This window comes from Megalobrama amblycephala, linkage group LG14, assembly GCF_018812025.1.
Source record: "Megalobrama amblycephala isolate DHTTF-2021 linkage group LG14, ASM1881202v1, whole genome shotgun sequence".
Lineage (NCBI taxonomy): Eukaryota > Metazoa > Chordata > Actinopteri > Cypriniformes > Xenocyprididae > Megalobrama > Megalobrama amblycephala.
This window is the reverse complement of record NC_063057.1, coordinates 47,406,306-47,426,799: the sequence shown is the minus strand read 5'-3', so window position 1 is coordinate 47,426,799 and position 20,494 is coordinate 47,406,306. Positions and strand designations below refer to the sequence as shown.

The window sequence follows — 20,494 nt, the reverse complement described above, 5'->3', positions numbered from 1 at the left end:
GTACTGGCCCGATCGGGCAAGTGACCGTTTCGTCTACTGTCCCAAGCGTCGTTCACACTGGCCCCAGGCCATCGGGCAGTCCTTATTGTCGAGCCCTGCCATGCGTTTTGCAGTCCATTGGGCATGCCTTAACTTTGCAATTTCTAGTATTGCATTAGTAATGCATGCTTCTCATGAGCATTAAATAATTTTTTACTTCTCAGTCTGAGTTAAATCTCTTTTTTTTTTTTTGATTAAATACAAAATTAATAATAGTTAAGATTGATGTGGTTTGGAATTGGTAAAAGGTGCTTGAGAAAAAAATATGATCATAAAATCAACTTGCCTAATAATTCTGCACACGGTGTATTGTGTTCATGAATATCTGCTCAAACGTAGATGTTTATGAGTGCTAAACAATAATGTTTCATAGTGAAACACAGCAGTGTGATCAGAGCAGATCGGTGCAGTAAATGCAGCTCCATCTCTGCAAGCGCTGTGAGTTTGAGTCACTTACGATGTGCATTTGAAAAGCAAAATGTGTTTTTACTCCAAACTCCCTTCCATTTGGGATCTGAAATGGCTTATCACCGAATAAGACCGTATATCCGACTTCCGGTTGACAGGGGGTACACTGGCGCGTTTGGCTGCCGCTCCTCTCCCGTTTGTTTTTGTTATTTTTGAGTTTTTAAGAGGGTTTTGGAGCGCGTGAAGACTGCCTATTTTATTGCCATGCGGAATAACACTTTACCCGTTGGATTACTGTTTTTATTATTTGTTTCCTGCTGGAATCTACTCTCCTGCTGTGTTTCCCAGGACTTACACCATTGTGAGGTTACGGATGGTGTGGACTTCTCCAACATGGCTTTAAGGTACACTGCTCACAAACTGTTGAACCTTAAAGGAAAGTTTTATCTGGCGAATGACATATATGCTTGCTGTGATCATGTTGGAATATTGAGACCTAAGCGCTATATACTTCGCTCGTCGGGACGCAGCTTCTCTTGCCTGTCATCTAATACTGTTGCTTATCTTACATATCTGCGCAAATCTCAAAGGCTGTTGTGTAGGCCTATGGGGGTTAATTTTAACAACCTATCTGTGCTTAAGCAAGTGGGGGTTCCTCCGGTTTCATCAGCTGCTCCTCGCGTGTTGAAATCGGCACTTTTCAATGCGCGCTCTGTCAATAACAAAGCTATGATATTATCTGACATCATTACAGAAGAAAAATTGGACCTTGTGTGTTTAACGGAAACGTGGCACAAAGAGTCGATGAAATTACTCCTGCTGGATATAGATTGTTTGATCTCCCGCGATCCTCTGGTAGAGGTGGGGTATCATTGTTCTGTATAATCACCAACTCATCATGAGCCCTGTGGATGTCCCTCAGTTTAACTCATTCGAATGCCTTGTACTGAGTGTATCTGCCTCCCTCTCCACTGCCATAGCCATAGTCTACAGGCCTCCTAAGATAAATAAAGACTTTTTGTCTGAATTTGCAGATATGTTGTCCTTGTTGTGCCTCAAATTTGAGAGAACTCTTATTTTGGGTGACTTTAACATCCACATGGACATAAAAGATTCTACAACAACAAAAGACTTTTCATCTTTATTGGAGTGCTTCGATTTGAACCAGCTGGTGGACTGTCCTACTCATAATAAAGGTCATACTCTTGATTTAGTGATCCTAAATGGTTCATTTGTGTCTCAGTTGCCCACCTCTGACTTAGGGCTGTCTGATCATCTTGCTATCTATTTTAATATGGAGCTGCCTGACATGAACACTACCTCTTCACGCATTATAAATTATCGCAAATGGATATCTATTGACCCCTCTGATTTTGCTGAATTCATTGATTCTTCTTTAAGTTGTTTTTCTCCATTTGATGCATTGGAAGACAAAGTCTTCATAGTTAACTCTGTTCTCTCATCTGGCCTGGATTTATTTGCCCCTTTGAAATCACGATCCGTTTCCTTTGGACGTTCCTCTCCCTGGTATAATGATGATCTGCGTGCAATGAAGACATCATGTCGTACAATGGAGCGTAGGTGGCGTACGTCTGGTCTGACTGTCCATCAACAGGCCTGGAAAGACCACTTACTTGAATATAAGACTAAAATTGCAGCTGCAAGGTCTGCTTATTTTGCACAGATTGTTGATAACAATCAGAATAACCCGAGACAATTGTTCCATTCAATCAACAAACTACTTAAATGTAACAATTCTTTGACTGGTTCTGCCAACACTCACCTTTGTAATAAGTTTCTTGATTTCTTTAGCTCTAAGATTGATCACACTCGTAAATGTATTTCTTCTCTTCCTTCGTCTGTTTCTACTTTATCTGTTTCAGAATTTTCTGGTATCCATCTCTCAAACTTCTCCACAATGGACTTGAATTCTCTTTGCAATGAGGTTTCAAAAATGAAAGCTGCCACTTCCATTGTTGATCCTGTACCAACCAGGCTGTTTCAATCGTGTTTTACTACTTTATGTCCGGCTGTATTAAGCATCATCAATGATTCTCTGTGTACTGGTGTAGTGCCAGCAGCATTTAAAATTGCTGATGTGACCCCTGTACCAAAAAAAAAAAAATAACATCAATTTTGATATCTCAATAATTTCCGTCCCATATCCAATCTTCCGTTTCTCGACAAAATTTTAGAGCGAATTGTTGCTAATCAGTTGAATTCTCATCTTACCGCAAACAATCTTTTTGAGCCACTTCAATCGGGATTTCGTAAACTCCACAGCACTGAAACAGCTTTAGTTAAGGTCACTAATGATTTGTTAATAGCTTCTGATTCTGGCTGTCTTTCTATCTTGATTCTTCTTGATCTCAGTGCCGCATTCGACACTGTTGATCATTCAATTTTACTTACTCGGTTAGAGTCTGTCTTTGGTGTTTCTGGGACTGCACTATGCTGGTTTGAGTCTTATCTCTCAGATCGAAAGCAGTTCATTACTATGGGTGGTTGCAGGTCTGATATTGGTGTTGTGAAATCTGGTGTTCCTCAAGGATCAATTTTGGGCCCTTTACTTTTGAGCGTTTACATTTATCCATTGGGTCAACTTTTAAGATCACTTGGTCTCAACTTTCACTTTTATGCAGATGACACTCAGGTTTATGTACATTCAAAACCTGATGTTAATGTGGCTGTGTCTTTTCAAAACCTGATGTTAATGTGGCTGTGTCTTTTCTCTCTCAATGTATTTCTGAGATTAAAAAATGGATGTCTGGAAATTTATTGTGTCTGAACAGTGACAAGACAGAGGTAATGCTTATTGGTTCACCCTATCAGATACGTAAGGCTGGGTCTTTAACTTTAAGTGTGGATGGCTCTACACTGGAATTTCAAACAAAATTAAGAAATTTAGGGGTGATATTTGATGCACATTTAACATTTGTTCCCCATGTTCAGAACACTGTCAAGACATCATTTTTTCATCTAAAAAACATTGCCAATGTTTTTCAGCCACCCAGTGATCAAGCTGATCAATATCTTTGTGTTTTTTCGCATTGATTATTGTAATGCTTTGCTGGTCGGGGTCTCAAATGCTACCCTAAATAAATTACAGCTAGTTCAAAATTCAGCTGCCCGAATCCTGTCTGGAACCAGGACAAGGGATCATATCACTCCAGTCTTGGAGTCTTTACATTGGCTCCCTGTCAGATTTCGGGTAGATTTTAAAGTTCTCATGCTTACCTACAAAGCTTTGAATGGTTTGGCTCCTCACTATCTTACTGAGCTTTTAGCCCCCTACACTCCTGTGCGTGCTCTCCGCTCTTCTGAAACTGGCCTTTTTATTGTCCCACATACCCGTTTAAAATCTATGGGTGATAGGGCATTTTCTTCAGTGGCTCCAAGACTTTGGAATTCCTTGCCTGCTCGGATTAGGCAAGCAGAATCCCTTAGTGTTTTTAAATCTTCCCTTAAAGCTTAATTCTTTAGGGTAGCTTTTACTTGATTATATTGAAATTGAATTTTAATTTTCTTGTTTTTGATAGTATGTTCTTATTTGTTTGGTGTGTTTATTTTTATTTCATTTTTTATTTTATCTCACTTATTTTAAAGTAATGTTTGTATAATTGTATGCTTTTTTTTCTTTCTGTGAAGCGCCTTGAGATGCTACTTTTGAAGGCGCTATAGAAAATAAAGCTTATTATTATTATTATTATTATTATATTATTTCGTAGTATTCTACACTTTAATTAATGCTATGTTGATTAGCACTGCATTATAAATATACTTTATTCTTATGAAAATACCCAAAATGGCTTGAAGAACACAGATAAACCATATATTGTCACAGTCGTGTGTTTTATTGTCTTCAGATTTATCAGTGTTTCTATCTTTTTTTATTCAGCTACAGCAATAGCTGGATGCCTTTGTCCATATTAGGGATTTTCTGGAACATCATAAGTTATATTACTTCTGTGAGGCATATTGGACTTTCTGTGTGAGGGCGCCTTCCAGCTTCCATTATGAATGAAATGACATGATGTGTTTTTAGTGCTCAATAATGCTCACACCACCCTATTTTGGGTAAAAATCACAGCTGTCAATCGATTAAAAAAATTAACTAATTAATTTGACATTTTTTCTGTCATTAATCATGATTAAAAACATCTGAGTTTTTTATAGTTTTACATTGCAATAATGTCACAGTTACTCTCCATTTAATTAATTAATGTAGAAACAAAATAGAGACAGTATATTTTAAATATTTGTTGTAATGGCATCTTTTTATGAATGAAGGCCAGTATCACTGATACTAATACTGGTACTGATGTCTCTATAAAAAAAAAAAATATTTAAACTAAAAATTATAGACATTCAACATTACAGTATAATTGAAATCTATCAATTTCAAAATTTATTAGGCTTTAATTTAAGTGAACTTAAAACAATCTTCACATAAACCCAGTGTAATAAATTATATTTACCTGTGAAAATGAATAACTTTACAAACACTTTACAGTCTTAACTGCATAAATTATAAATTAAATATAGATTAATCCTTATTAAAGCTACAAAGCTACTCACAACAATTGGTTTATTAGGCTATTATAACTAAGATCTGCGGTTGTCGAATATGATGGAGATCTGATGCGCATCTCATTTTCTCACAACTCTTTGAATTAATTTAAGATGTTATTTAACTCATTTAAGACTGCTCTTATGAGGATACTCTTACGAGGATACGGGCATTTTGACATACTTCTGTGTTATTTTTTGTTCAAGAGCGAAAGAGAACTCGATTCTGGCACGCTGTCTGTGCGCACTTCATAAGACTGGCGTGAGTCTTTCTGTGCGTTGTGTGTGTGTGTCACATAGACAGACATTCACAGACAGCAGGTTCTCGTTTGTCTTGTGGTGCTTGAATTGTTTAAAAGTCACAGGTAAAACCATGCTTCTCATTACCATGGGTATATCACAGATTAAGTATTAGAAGTAAACAGTTACTTACATGTTATGGCATTACTATTGGGTCCATATCTTAGAGTAAAAGTCTGTTTGCAAAGCCTGAACCGAAATGTGACTGCTTTCCCAAAGATTCTTTACCATCTCTCTTCTTTCCTTCTCATCTCACTAATGCGCCTGTGGGCGGGGCCAAAGACGTGATGATGTAAAGGTAGGCATTGATTTGACTCTGCAGAGGTGGTTTTTCGTCGCACTATGACATCATAGTGTGTCAAAATTCAAAATGAGTTGTTTTCTGAGCTTGGATTCAATAAAAAATGTTTTTGGACTAATGAGGAATGAGGTTTTGATTTCCGAAACTTAAAAAAAGTTTTTATAGTACAACGACCTCTGTCACAAGATCAAGGAAAATTTGATTTATTAATTCACAATCCCTTTAAAACCACTGCTTATGTGAACAACAAATGTGGTACATTTACCAGAAAAGTAGATCTAGCAAATTTCATCCTTCCATTTATTTTCTAAACGTAGGGTTGCTGGAATGCCAGAGCCTATCACAGCATCTCAGGCGGTAACTCCCTGGATGGAGGGCTAACATACAAACACACCTGCGGTGCTTCCCACTGAGCCACCGTGCCACCCCAATATAGCAATTTACTTGGATTAATGTGTAAAAGGGTTTAATTGTGAAAGTCAAACCTCAGTATGTTCAGTTGACAGAGTCAACTTCAGTCCAGCAGAGAGCAGCTTCACTCCTGAATCCTGTAGGTAATTGAAACTCAGGTTGAGCTCTCTAAGATGGGAGTTAGATGATTGTAGAACTGAAGACAAAATTGCACAATGCTGATCAGAGAGATGACATCCAGCAAGTCTATAACACAAGATGAAATAATTAGGTTAGGTTAGGTTACTTTACACCTGCAGGTCAATTTGTTTTGCAGTAAAATGATATGATAATGGCATCCATTCTTGACAAGCACATTAACTCATTAAAATCACATTTAAAAAAAACACACACAACAAAATAACAATAACGTGCTCAAGGCTCTACCACTCAAGAGGTAGCATAAAATATAGTTATATATAATATATATTTATTAGGGGTGGGACGGTTAGCTGTAAAAAAAAAAAAAAAAAAATCTAACCATTCGGTTTTCCACCTACGGTTCGGCACGTGCTTGCACCGCGATTCATCCCAAATCTGACGACGCATCTATAATATGGGTCGTTGAAAACAACGTGCAAAACAGACAGACGAATTCCGCTAATGTATGTTTCAGTTGATGGATATGCATTCTAGTTTCCCAATACATTACAACAGCGATGATCAACAGAACATGGACAAAACAGTCACTCGTTGTAAACAAATGTTCAATGACGTGCCGAATGCTCCATGACCAGTCCTTTACGCCGTTATCGCCTGGGTGTTGATAGCGCGAGAGCGCAGGTGAGATCTGAACATCTCACGTTGCTATCTGTGTTTAAACTAAACTCATTTAAAAAATGAAAATGATAGTTTCCTTAAACAATATAAGCATTGGTGACTCTTTTTACACACGGCTGCACAATTAGATTCAAATGTCAATTTTCCATCAATTATAGTCCCAAGGTATTTATAGGATTGTACATGCTCAATAGTCTGGCCTTTAATTGAATTGTTTCATTAATGTGAGTGTTAGTCCTAAAATCAATAAGCACATCTTTAGTTTTTGATATATTAACCCTAGTGTATCAATTAAAAAAAGTTACACATAGGTCCATAGTGGACAAAATAGTCATTGCTGTGGTATTGGAATTGATGGTGGTGGTGAGGTGTACATTGTGTCAGAAGGAAGGCCCACTGTCTTTTACTTCACTTATATACAGGTATACAAGCTTAAGTTTCATGTTTTTTTTTTTGCATTTTCACTCATGTTCCTGGTTCCTTGTCATGTGACTTCTTTGCCCTCATGTGATCCTGTCACGTGCCTCTTTGTTTCATGTCATGTTCTCATTGGTTTGATTTTATGCTTATTGGCAAGTCAAGCCATGCCATGTTCAAGTTTAGGTCTTTAACATTAGGTTTTGTTTAAGTTCTTTTCATGTCAATAAAAAGCAGCAGGAATATTAGGCCCGTACATCTGCGCGGCTCTGTGTGTGAAAACAGCCGCACATTCAGAATTGAGTTCTCTTTCACATCTTTGTGCTCTCAAATAATAAACTTTCATTGTATGATGATCAAACTTTACAATTAATTGGAGAATCACGTGCGTTTTGAACCGCAGCGTCTGGTCCGTACGGATTAACGATCCCCACAAGACATCACACATCCTAAAAGGATAAATCATGCAGCCCTACTGGGCATCATCAAGCACCTACTGTATGTAGCAGGTACACATTCTGTAATTATAAATATGCCACCACCCTTTTATATACACCTGGATTCAAGCTCAAAACAATGCAGGCAACCAACAGTTTTGAAGGGATTCCCTGTCAAACAAAGTCGACTGAAGTCCCGGTTACAACACTCAAGAACACATTGATTGACCAATTGATACAGAGCACAAGCAGCAGGTTTAGTGATGCCTGCTGTGGAATTTTTCTTGTAGTAGCAATCATCAAATTTTCAAAGCTGGGCAGATGCCCAAAACTGTTTTATAGTACTGAACGCTATGAAGCATTGTTGTTCTGTAACCCAGCTATATTTATGGGAATTTTCTATTTGTTTTTTTTTTCTGTTTTGACAGAATTTGGAGATACAGATGTAGAAGAGCTGACAACAGACTTCTGCTCTACCAGCACCAACCATATCCACAATCATTACAGCAAAATCCTTAGTGTTTGAAGGGTCAGGTCCCCAACTAAAGGAAACACTAATCACTATAATGGTGACTTCAAATGAAACATTTTCAATAAAAACTATATATTAACTAATATTAGTTATATATAACTATATATTAACTCTAATATTAATATTAATATTAATATTAGAGAACTAATATTAACTAGAGCTAAGCCTCTGCTAATTCTCAATAAATCCTTTGTAGACATATGAAAGAATTAAAGTTAAATTGGTATGTAATAAGTAAGAATGGTAATGTTTTTTGGGGGGAGTTGTTCAATCATCCTCTGGTGAGATTTTGAGAAATTTAATGTGCTCTTTTATTTGTAGTTGATTTCGTCTAAGGCCGGGTTCACACCGCAAGCAGCAGCAGAACGGAAGCAACGCATATTTTTTTCGGCGCCCATGTTAACAGATGAGAGCATTCACACCGCACACAGAGGCTGCGCGGCAGCGCGTAACAGGAGCAGAGCAAAAGCAGCAGTGCTGCGATCATTTCGGCGCTGGGTCTATTTTTGCTGCGCTGCTAACGCTCAATTAAAGTGAAAGTACACCTTCGATGGACAAAATAAATATGATTTCACACAAAAAAGTGCTCAAAATGCACAGAATAAGCATATCTAGTGTGTTTTAACAAGAATTGAAGTATGTCATGAATATTCCCAATATTTATAGAAGATTTACTCATTTAAACTTGTTTTTAATTATTCAGTTTGGGCTAAAAGTATGGTATTTTATAGAAAAATAAACTAGCCAGAAAATATGATATATAAACATTATTTTAGTTATTACACAGACAGCAATATAGGCTCTTGCATACCCAAATCAAACCCGAGTTTGCTGTCTTTTTCGCCAAGTTTGCAGTCTTGTAAACATGTTCATGCGTCAGATGATGTAAAACACAAAGCTTACCTCATTCGTGTGCAGCAATGGATGACACAAGGCTTTTATTTATTTATTTTTATTTAGGCTATTTTATGTTTATATGTGAGTGTTGTACACCTTGCATGTTAACAAACTTTCAAGACTATCAAGTTTAACAATGACCAATTATAAAAAACAAATTTATAGCTGTCTTTGTAAAGAAATGCTCACTTTATATGTAGCTTCGAGCCGCTGCTGTAACGCTGTACAAACGCTTCCAGTGTGAATACTCGCACGTCTCTGCAGCTGCAGTTCACGCTCACGCTCTGCTGCCGCTTGCGGTGTGAACCCGGCCTAAGTCTGTGTGGCTGTAAGTCAGTTGTAGTTGTGTTTCTGCCTTTATCTTCCTTTTTCTGTTGTTTTTTCTCTATCCTTCAGTCATTCTCCTTGTTAACTGCAGGTATTCATCACTAATGCTCAATCATGACATAGTTGCTTAATTATCTTATTAAATTCAGTGCTTCACTGTTATTTTAACACTGTAGTGTGGATTATATTAACACTAAACAGTATTAATTTAACACTGAGGATTTTGATGTGTTTAAATATCATTTAAACAACACATGTTGTTTACATGTTGTTTATTCAATATTCTCCCAATTTGGCTAAAACTTCTTTGTGAATAACAGGATGTCTGGCTTTTTTGCACCTCTATATCATATTTTGCCTGTTGATACATATTTCTTTGAAGAAAATGTCTTTTGACTACTAATTAATACTTTGTTTGAGGTATAAATGTTAAAATCTGAATGTGAGGTGGTTGAAAACATGTTTTACACACAGCTGTGTTTCTGCGGTCTACTGTTCAATGTGCTTATGTTTAAGTCTCAACTACAGACAGATCTGTTTCTTATGTAATGACATGAATGAATACTCACACAGCTTTTCTGTAGTTTATCACAGCTGGTATCAGTCTCCATCTACCATCGTCTGGTGTGTAATATTTCATGTGATCAAACTCATCCAGCACCTCCTCTGACATCTGAATCATGTGAGCTACTGCTGAGCAAAATGAAGGAGAGAGATACACCTCTTTATCTGATTTCACAAACTCCTGAATCTCTCTGGACAGAGTCTGATCATTCATTTCCAGCAAACAGAGGAACAGATTAATGGATTTGTCAGCTGAAACACAGAAATAGTCCTTGATTCTAGCTTCAATGTGCCGTGTGAATCCCTTGATGGTCTTGGAGCTGTACTCTGTGTTTTCCAGTAGATCCTGTAAGATTCTTTGATTGGACTCCAATGAGACACCCAGAAGGAACCGCAGGAACACATCCAGGTGTCCAGTTTTACTCCAAAGGGATTTATCAACTGCTAATTTCAGTAGTTCATACAGTGATATTTTCTTAGATCTGTACTTCTTATGTTTATCATCCAGAAAGCAATGCAATGGTTCCATGTTTTTCATTAGATGGGAGTAAAACACATAGAAAGCAGCTAGAAACTCCTGAAAGCTCAGATGTATGAAGCTGTAGACTTTCTTCTGATGAATCACAGATTCCTCCTTAAAGATCTCAGTGCAAATCCCAAAAAACACTGAGGTGTCAGTGACATCTATGCCACTCTCTCTCAGGTCCTCCTCATAGAACATCACATTGCCCTTCATCAGCTGTTTGAAAGCCAGTTCACCAAGTTTTACAATCATTTCTCTGTTAGACTGCAGGAGTTTTTCTGGATCTCTCTCTTCATACTTCCGATTCCTCATGTTGATCTGAATCCGCAGGAACTGGATGTACATTCCAGTCAGAGTTTGAGGGATTTCTGTACTGTCATCTTGATTTAGGATGTTCTGAAACACATTGGATGAGATCCAGCAGAAGATGGGTATGTGGCACATGATGTGAAGGCTTCTTGCTCTTCTGATATGCAAGATGATTTTGTTGGCTTGATGCTCATCACTTATTCTCTTCCTGAAATATTCCTCCTTCTGAGGCTCATCGAATCCCTGAATTTCTGTCACACGGTTGATGTATTTGGAAGGGATCTGATTGGCTGCTGCTGGTCTGGAGGTGATCCAGATGAGAGCAGAAGGAAGCAGCTCTCCTTTCACGAGGTTTGATATCAACACACCCACTGATGAAATCTCAGTCACATCGGAAAAATTCTCACTGTCTGAAAACACCAGTGTAATTCTGCTTTCATCCAGACCATCAAAGATGAACACAACTTTACACTCCTCATAAATCTTTGAGTCCAGATCTTTAAGTTTAGGATGAAAGTCCAGCAGAAGTCTGTAAAGACTGTACTGATGATCTCCAATCAAGTTCAGCTCTCGAAATGGAAGAACAAACATGAAATCTACATCCTGATTGGCTTTTCCCTTAGCCCAGTCCAAAACGAACTTCGCAGACGGTTTTTCCAATTCCAGCAATGCCTTTAGTAAGAACAGCCTTGATTTTGTGTTTTTCCTCGCATCCTGGTTCAAGTGAAGCTTTGAAGATGTCATTGCAGTAGATTGCATTGTCTTGTGAGTGTTGTGTTCTGGCTGTTCTCTCCATGTGTAAAACTTCATGTTCTTCATTTACTCCTTCACTCTCATCCTCTATGATGTAAGGCTGTGTATAGAACCTTTTCAGGAAGGTTTGATTCTCTTGTAGTTTGAGGCTCTTAAATAAGCTCTCATACTTTTTTTTCATGCTGGTTTTGTGTTGGTCTTTGATTCTCTGTAGTTCATCATCTACTGGTTGGTGAGAATAAGGCTGCAGGTCTCCAGTCTGATCATCTCTATTCACACAGCAGAAACAAGAACACAAATAATGAATAAGAGCATGAGCAGAAAGGTCTTCTGAAAAAGCCATGTGTGTCACTGTCAAAACCAGTTGAGACACAATAGACAGCTTTAATATAGGCCCAAAACTATTATAGGTCAGTTAAAACGATCTTTCTTCTTAAAATGACACTTAGTGTAAAATATTGTAATTCAGTTCATCTCTATGGGCTCATTCTTTGTTACTGAATGTCTTACCCTCATTTCACTGCAGCAGTTCAATCACCAACTACATGTTTGTACTCACACAGGATCAGAGGCTACTGCTCCATCACTCTTCATAGACATACAGCCGGGCTCTGGAGATCCCGATCTCTGGGAGTGAACAACATCACCCTCCTCTCTGGTGTCATGGAAACTCATTTTAGATGTGCTGTTCATTTCTTCTCCATAAAGATTTCAGCCATGCAAAAAAAAAAAGATTTAATTAATTATTTGAAGTTATAGTCATTACTGAACTTAAGTTGTAATGAATTAAAATCAGCAATTCTTTGAGTGTGTGTATGAGTTCCTATGACATCATCATAAGCGTTGTTCATTTCTTCTCCATAAACAGCAATTCTTTGTGTGTGTTTATGTATATGTTACCGGCAATGTGTGAAAAGCAGGTATTGTATAGAATGCCTAGTGAATATATAGAATGCATGAAGTTTGTAGACTAAGTATGAAAAAAATAAATAATAATAATAAACTGTTTTTAGAGTGGTTATGATTTTGGTTGTCATAAGAGGTTGCAAACCTCTTTTTTTCCACTCAGGAGAAATCGCATGATAATCACTGATGCTCATATGGTTGTGGCTTGCATCATGTGAAAAGCAATTACAAGCGGAGTAGAGTACCATACAAGCGACTTGCTCTGGGTCATCTTTAAACATTTTGAAAAAATAAAGGAATTGGTTTGAATTTGACCAGTGTATATGCTCTCCCCTATTCTATGATATACAACCTTATGACATTGGCTACTCTAGGCAGCCCTATAGTGCACACCAGTGGTTCCCAACCTTTTTTAGGCCAAGGGCCACTTTCTCTCCGAATCAACACTGCCCCCCCTCTTTTTAATTTACAAAAACATTTGTATTCTAGTGTTATTACTTTTTAAACCCATTATTATAAAGAAGAAATTCAAGATCGATTTAAACCCTCAGTATTCTTTTTTTCAAGAGTACTTTGCAGACATTCTTACCAACTTAAAACTACTCTGCTTAGTTATACAGTAACTTAAATAAGCACAAGTCAACCTGCCATATCAAACAAGACTACTACATTTAGATACTATACCGATTCACTCAATTAATAAACAAACCAAAATACAAATGAAAAATAAAAACTTTCGAAACGCGCGGAAACTCAGCAATCTAAAGGCGGGTCGATGTCATCAGTGAACAGTTACTCTGTCAGAACCAAGCGGCAACCTCCCCCAGTCTCTCGTGAAGCCAATACGGAAGTGACTTAAACTGCGATTCATCGACTGGCTGCTAGGGACAGGCTCCAAAAGAGAGCAGAATCTCATTGAGTCCCATGTTAAATTGGCCAAGTTTACAGCAGAAAAAAACATGTTTACAAGTTGGTTCAAATTGTGGTTTTGGTCTATACTGCTAATTTTGCCCTTCATGACAACTGTGAGGGGGGTGAATTTTTTTCTAACTCATTCTTTTAAATTATATTAAGCCTTAAAGTTCTGCATAATTAAGGGCGTGGTCACTTGAGTGACAGGTAGATGCCGCTGCTGTCTGTGAGCCGTCACTTTACCTCAGCTAATTCCTGCTGCTGAATTTGGCATCTCAGCCGTATTTGTGCTCGATTATTTTATACAATTATAAAATATGGCTTGCTGCATAATATTCGAGACTGATGTGTGTCTGTGTAGATGTGCATGCATGTGGAAGAAACAGAACACACGTTATTGGATCGTGGCATTGGCTAAAAGTTTTGTTTGTGAGATTTACTACAATGACAATAGCAGGAGGATATAAAACTCTGACAGCACTGCTTGGATATTATAACTAAAACTGCTGCACTATTTTGAAAAAATATACTTTGGACACGGGCTCATTTGTTTGTTAGATACGATCGTATACAGTTTTACAACATAAACGCTGCTCAGATTGCATTATTTCTTGAAGAATGATGACAGAGAGCAGATCATTCAGAAGAAATGTTATGCAAACAATGGATAATATATCAATATTTCATGGACAAAAAGTACTGTTTTTTGTTTTGCAATGGACATTTATATTTTACCCAAGTGCCACAGATTGGATTCATCTCGCGATCTCTTTTATAAAGGTATGAAGTCCCATTTTGATTTTCCAAGTTGTTATTTGCACACCCAACACAAATTACTGGTGTTGGAGCATCTATATCTTAAAAAACACCGTAGATTGACAGTAAACCTTTAGGACTTTCTGATGATAAAACTTATCTTCATTAATAATTTAGATAGTATCTAGATAGATAGCTCCTTTGCTTGCTAACATGGTCACGTAGAGCTAGGCGGGCATGGTTTCAGCAACCAGTCACATCAGCTCAAACCACCTCCCCGCCTCTTTGCCCATTTTCAGTTATCCGGGAGTGACGTGCGGTGACGCGCAGCTAAGATGGCCGCGGCCTCATTTACGCATCAAAACTGCTGTTCAGAACTCTATGGGTGACGTCACGGACACTACGTCCATATTTTTTTACAGTCTATGGTCAAAACAATCAATCATGGAGCGTCTGATGTCCATGTGCACATAAACACCACTGATCCTCACAAATTTCTCCAAAACACGCTTGTTCGGCGAGCATCCGTTATAAAACACTCAGAGTACGTAAATTTCGACAACTACATGAATATATTGAACTCTGTTCATGCAGAAATACTATGTTATAGCAATCAGTGAGTTGAGAGCGCAAATGTGCGGTTTGTTTGCCTATCAATAATAACGGACTCACGCACGCCTAATCTACGACCGCTGTATGTCACTGTAATCGTCTTTACCTTCATTACAATCGACATCCATCAAAACCTTTTAAGTTCTCTCGCGGCCCACCTGGAGGATCACTGAGGTGTACCACAGGTTGAAAACCACTGGTACACATATAAAACTACACTCTTTGTTTATGCAGAATGTAATGGCCATGCTATTCTGTTCTTCAACTATATCCTTGGCACACCTATATTTTCAACTTTCTTTTTCTTACCAAAGCTGTGGTAACAGCAATGAAAGTTCCAATATCTTCCCCTAAATCCATGTTTAGCACGAAGCTCATTAAATTGCTGCCGGATCACCAGACAGTACAGTTTTATTGTGTACCAACTGCTTTGACACGACTATACTGTATGTTAAAATAACGTGTGCATGGGCTCACGACCTCCTCAGTGTCTGAACTTGTGCCATGTCACCAGCTGTAAGTGACTAAGATTCTTGAGTTTTATCAACTTAAAACAAATAGAGCTCTAAGCAAAAAAATAAATAAATTGCATGACTAGTTGAATACTACTTGCAATATATCAGTAACGTTTGACACTTGACTCACTGAACAAATAGTATCATAGCTCAAGTGTTTCCCAACCCTGTTCCTGGAGGCACACCAACAGTACATTTTGGATGACTCACTTATCTGGTCACATTAGTTACCACAACTGGTAACTAACTGATAATATAATTACAACAATAAACAGAATGGAACTGACTAAGAATTAGTTGTGAGCATATATGCCGGTGCTCTCTGTGCTGGTTTAGCACCCGATTCACTAAAAGATAGTGCAAAGAAAAATCTGGTGGTGGGGATTCCCCCGAAGGGAAGTGCTTAAGGAAATTTGTGAGTGCATGTCTAAACGTGGAGTTAAACACAACCTACCTGCTTCTCAATCACCTCCCTAGGTCTTGAATCAGTATATCATGAAAGTGAATGTGGCTGATTCCCTGATCAGTGCCCTGACTACAGATTGAGACACACCCCTAATTCTTTCATTAATTGTCATGGTCCCTAATTAGTCCACACCTGTTCCGTTAATTCCTCATGTATTTAAATCTTAAGTCTCCCTGAGTTCATTGTCATGTTAATGCTATGTTGGTTGTATGCGGTCTTGCTCTGTTTATTAAATATAATTTTTCGTTCATTCTGCGTCACACATTTCCTTGGATCTTTATAAAAGCAACCCCTGACACAAACAAGCAGTTTGCGAGCGTAAGGGATGCGGTAAGGGTTCGGTTAGGCACTAGTAGAAATGGTGGTGGTTAGAGAAACTGGAGCGAGAGAGCGGGTCCCATTTGAAGGATTTTATTTGTATTATAGCTGCATGTATTAAGTATTACAGGCATTCGCCCATAGGGGTATGTGTGTGGTCTTCAATGTACAAAGAAAACAAAATACAATATAAATTTGCTGATATAAGCAGTATTACAAATAACAAAGAACATTAACCTTATTACAGTAGTAGTAACAGTAAATAAATTCTAAAGTGTCAAACACGAGGTACCATTTGTAAACCACGGCTTCACATTATGAAAATAAACCAATCATTATTTAAACTAGTACAGTTCACTAATGACAATAACAGAATGTACAAAATATCTAAGTGGGAACAGATTAGAATGTAAAACGATAACTTACTTCTTAATCATTTACTCACAGGAACAACAAACATGCAGAAATCCAATATCTGGCACAAAGAAGTCAGTTTTCCCACAGATATACTGCCTTCTGATAATGATGCAGACATGTCTTGACTTGCCCATAATAAAAATGTATATACATAAAGATACCTCTAGGGGGCATCGTTGGGCTTTCATACAAGCAGACTAAATAGGAGACAAATATAAGATGTTCAATGTCTCAAATGATGTGTCATAAAAGGACACATATCTTAATAAATATTTGATTTGATTTGAGTCTGTTAGGCTCAAATTCAATGTTATATGGTATAAATACAAAAAATACATAATATAAGAAAGATCACATTTTCATTATTAAAAAAACAAACAAAAAAAACACTTACTTTGGCATCAAACACATGTCAGCTAAGAAAGCAGATCAAAAATAAAACTGTCTCAGCCAAACTATCAACTAAGAAAAACAAGTCTATAAAGTTTTATGGGTCTGATGCTGTCCTCATTGGCTGTTTCTCTGGTTGTCAGATTTAGAAAGGTACACACTTGCAGGGCGAGACAAAGCAACTAAAAAACTGTACTAATACAAAAGCACCACGAGGACTGAGAAAGAAAACCTACAGCTCTATGAGAGCAGTCAGCTAACATACACATTTCTACAGTGGGAGACAAAACTATAAATATACATATTGCAAAGTCATAAAGCAGTTCCTCCAGGGCATAGTCCAATCTGAGGTTTGTTCCCTGAGTATAGCTATGCTTTGCTTAAAGGTCCCGTTCTTCGTGATCCCATGTTTCAAACTTTAGTTAGTGTGTAATGTTGTTGTTAGAGTATAAATAAAATATGTAAAATTTTAAAGCTCAAAGTTCAATGCCAAGCGAGATATTTTATTTAACAGAAGTCGCCTACATCGAACGGCCTGTTTGGACTACATCCCTCTACTTCCTTCTTTAATGACGTCACTAAAACAGTTTTTTGACTAACCTCCGCCCACAGGAATACACAAGAGTTGCGTTTGTAGAGTGTGTTTGTCGCCATGTCGTCGAAACGCTGTTATTTTCATCCCGCAGTCCAATCACCGGGTCTGATTCCGGCTCAAATTGATAGGGTAAAATTAAAGACATGTTTACAATAACACTGAGCGTGTGCATCTCCACATTATGGTAAGAGGCGTGACTTTTCCGGGCACGGTGTGCTCAGAGCTGTCGAATCACAACACAGGAACCGCTGGCACAATCAGAACTCGTTATTTCTGAAGGAGGGACTTCATAGAACAAGGAAGTCATCAGCACGTTTTTATGACAGTGGAAACAGCGGTATACAGAGAAGTAAATTATGTGAAAAATACTGTGTTTTTTTACACGCGAAACATGAACACATGTTATATTGCACACTATAAACACAATCAAAGCTTCAAAAAAACACGAAAAACGGGACCTTTAATGTACTGTATAATCCTGGAGAGCTTCCTTGCTGCAGAAGTTTTTACTCACTTTTCCAAGTTCAGCCAGCTTGTTAGCTCTTGCTATTTTTTATGTTTTCCATGTCCATCAGTGACCATTTGATGTATATTGTACTTTTTTTTTTTTTTTTACACATAGGAAACAGCATGTATTTCTCTAAGAAACATGCTAGACTAAGCCTGATAACTCTTATATCTAAACAAAGCACTTTTTGGATGTGACATACTAGTAATTACAATTTAAGTAGTAAGAAATAAGATAATTATGATAGCATGTGTCTTCCTTGTTCAGTGTCAGGTCTTGATTATTTGTAGATGTTTCATATGATGTTTCAAACAGTACCAAGCTCAGAAATGTACTGCCATTAAAAAAGACAACAAAAGAGCTGAGTGAGTCTGTCTCTGGCTCAGCCAAAGTGCAAAGCATATTGGAATTTAGCAGTTAATCACATGCACCAACCACTGAACATTCTGAACACATGTGTGATACATGTGAAGGGTTAAAATTCAGAGGAAAAGAGCTAACCGATTAGTTGGGCAGTGCTAACTGAGAAGTTTCATTCATATGTCATTGACAGGCAATTTATAAATAAATCATTCCTGGCAAACCATCAGAGAAAGTCAGGATGTTTGTTTTGGGAACCAAAAATTAGCTGAGTTTATTCCCTAAATAAAAGTATGCTCCCTGTATGAAAACAGGGATGCTCTTTAGGGTCTAGTGAAGTACTAATGGAGATGAATGTGTATTTCCGGTACGAGAAATATGCATGGAAAGCAATCCCAGTTTACAGTGTTTAATAAGATAAGTTTTGTATACACAGGTCACACACTTAAGTGCACATATTAAAAAAAAAAAAACAGAAAACAAATTGGGAATTACACCAACAAAGTTATGCAGATAAGTTTACAGGATGATATGGATGTGACACTTATCAGCAATAACACTGAGTATTCCAAAACTTGAACGTTTTAAGATCATATGGATAAAACGTACCTGCAAACTTTTTTTCTTCCTCCTTCTTTTCAGCTTCTTCTTCTTCTTCTTGATTTTTATGGTGGTTTGCACACACCTTTAGATGCATTACTGCCACCTGCTGGTTATGAGTGTGGGTCAGAATCTCATTATTAAAGGTGCCCTCGAATGAAAAATTTAATTTGTCTTGGCATAGTTAAATAACAAGATTTCAGTACATGGAAATGACATACAGTGAGACTCAAACTCCATTGTTTCCTCCTTCTTATATAAATCTCATTTGTTTAAAAGACCTCCGAAGAACAGGCGAATCTCAACATAACACCAACTGTTACGTAACAGTCGGGGTGTACACCTCCAATATTTGTATATGCCAGCCCATGTTCCCAACATTATGAAAGGCATTAGACAAGGGCAGCCATGAACATCTGGATGTGCACAGCTGAATCATCAGACTAGGTAAGCAAGCAAGGACAATAGCGAAAAATGGCAGATGGAGCAATAATAACTGACATGATCCATGATATTTTTAGTGATATTTGTAAACTGTCTTTCTAAATGTTTCGTTAGCATGTTGCTAATGTACTGTTACATGTGGTTAAAGTTACCATCGTTTCTTACTGTATTCACGGAGACAAGAGCCGTCGCTATTTTCATTTTTAAACACTGGCAGTCTGTATAATTCATAAACATAACTTCATTCTTTATAAATCTCTCCAACAGTGCAGCATTAGCCGTTAGCCACGGAGCACAGCCTCAAATTCATTCAGAATCAAATGTAAACAATATAACAGTATACAATACTCACATAATCCGCCGCATGCATGCCGCATGCATTACGAACACTTTGTAAAGATCCATTTGAGGGTTATATTAGTTGAGTAAACTTTGTTTATGCACTGTTTAAGGCAAGCGCAAGCTCCGTGGGCGGAGAGCACAAGAATTAAAGGGGCCACACAGCATAAATCGGCTCATATTTAATGATGCCCCAAAATAGGCAGTTAAAAAAATTTATTAAAAAAAAATCTATGGGGTATTTTGAGCTGAAACTTCACAGACACATTCAGGGGACACCTTAGACTTATATTACATCTTGTAAAAAAACGTTCGATGGCACCTTTAAACCCAGCTCATTTTAAAGGTGTTAAAGAGGATCTTTTCGTCGACTGAGAAACCACTGTCGACTGTTACTGAGTTTTTGAAATGAGCGCATGCGTAAGAACAACCCCCCTCCTTCGAAGGAACGCCTCCCAAAACTCGTAAACACTCGTATTGGAACACGAGTGTTTACCACCGGCATTCGCTGTGTTGTGTTAGTGGATTCATTATGTCGGACTCACCGCAGGTAACTCATAATCTGCAGTTGTTACTCCTGTCTCCTGACAAAAACATTGCATGCGGTGCCTGTGGAGTGTGGAAAGTTACTGGAGCGCGCAGCCGCGCTCATCTCTCACAAGGAACGTCATGGCAGTGATTGACAAGCCAGAGGGCCAATCCGCACACGTCTTCTCACAAGGAACGTCACGGCAGTGATTGACAAGCCAG

The 20,494-nt window shown here is 37.8% G+C and overlaps 1 long non-coding RNA gene and 1 pseudogene across 1 annotated transcript; both read right to left on the bottom strand.

The window, feature by feature from the left end:
- LOC125244525 overlaps positions 1 to 19,073 on the bottom strand; it is a 45,130-nt pseudogene extending 26,057 nt beyond the window's left edge.
- Positions 3,023 to 4,636, bottom strand: LOC125245960. Its single transcript, XR_007179652.1, has 2 exons — positions 3,152 to 4,636; positions 3,023 to 3,119 (listed from the first exon to the last, which is right to left on the bottom strand). It is a non-coding gene; the product is annotated as an uncharacterized LOC125245960 (long non-coding RNA).
- Positions 19,074 to 20,494: the final 1,421 nt, after the last annotated feature.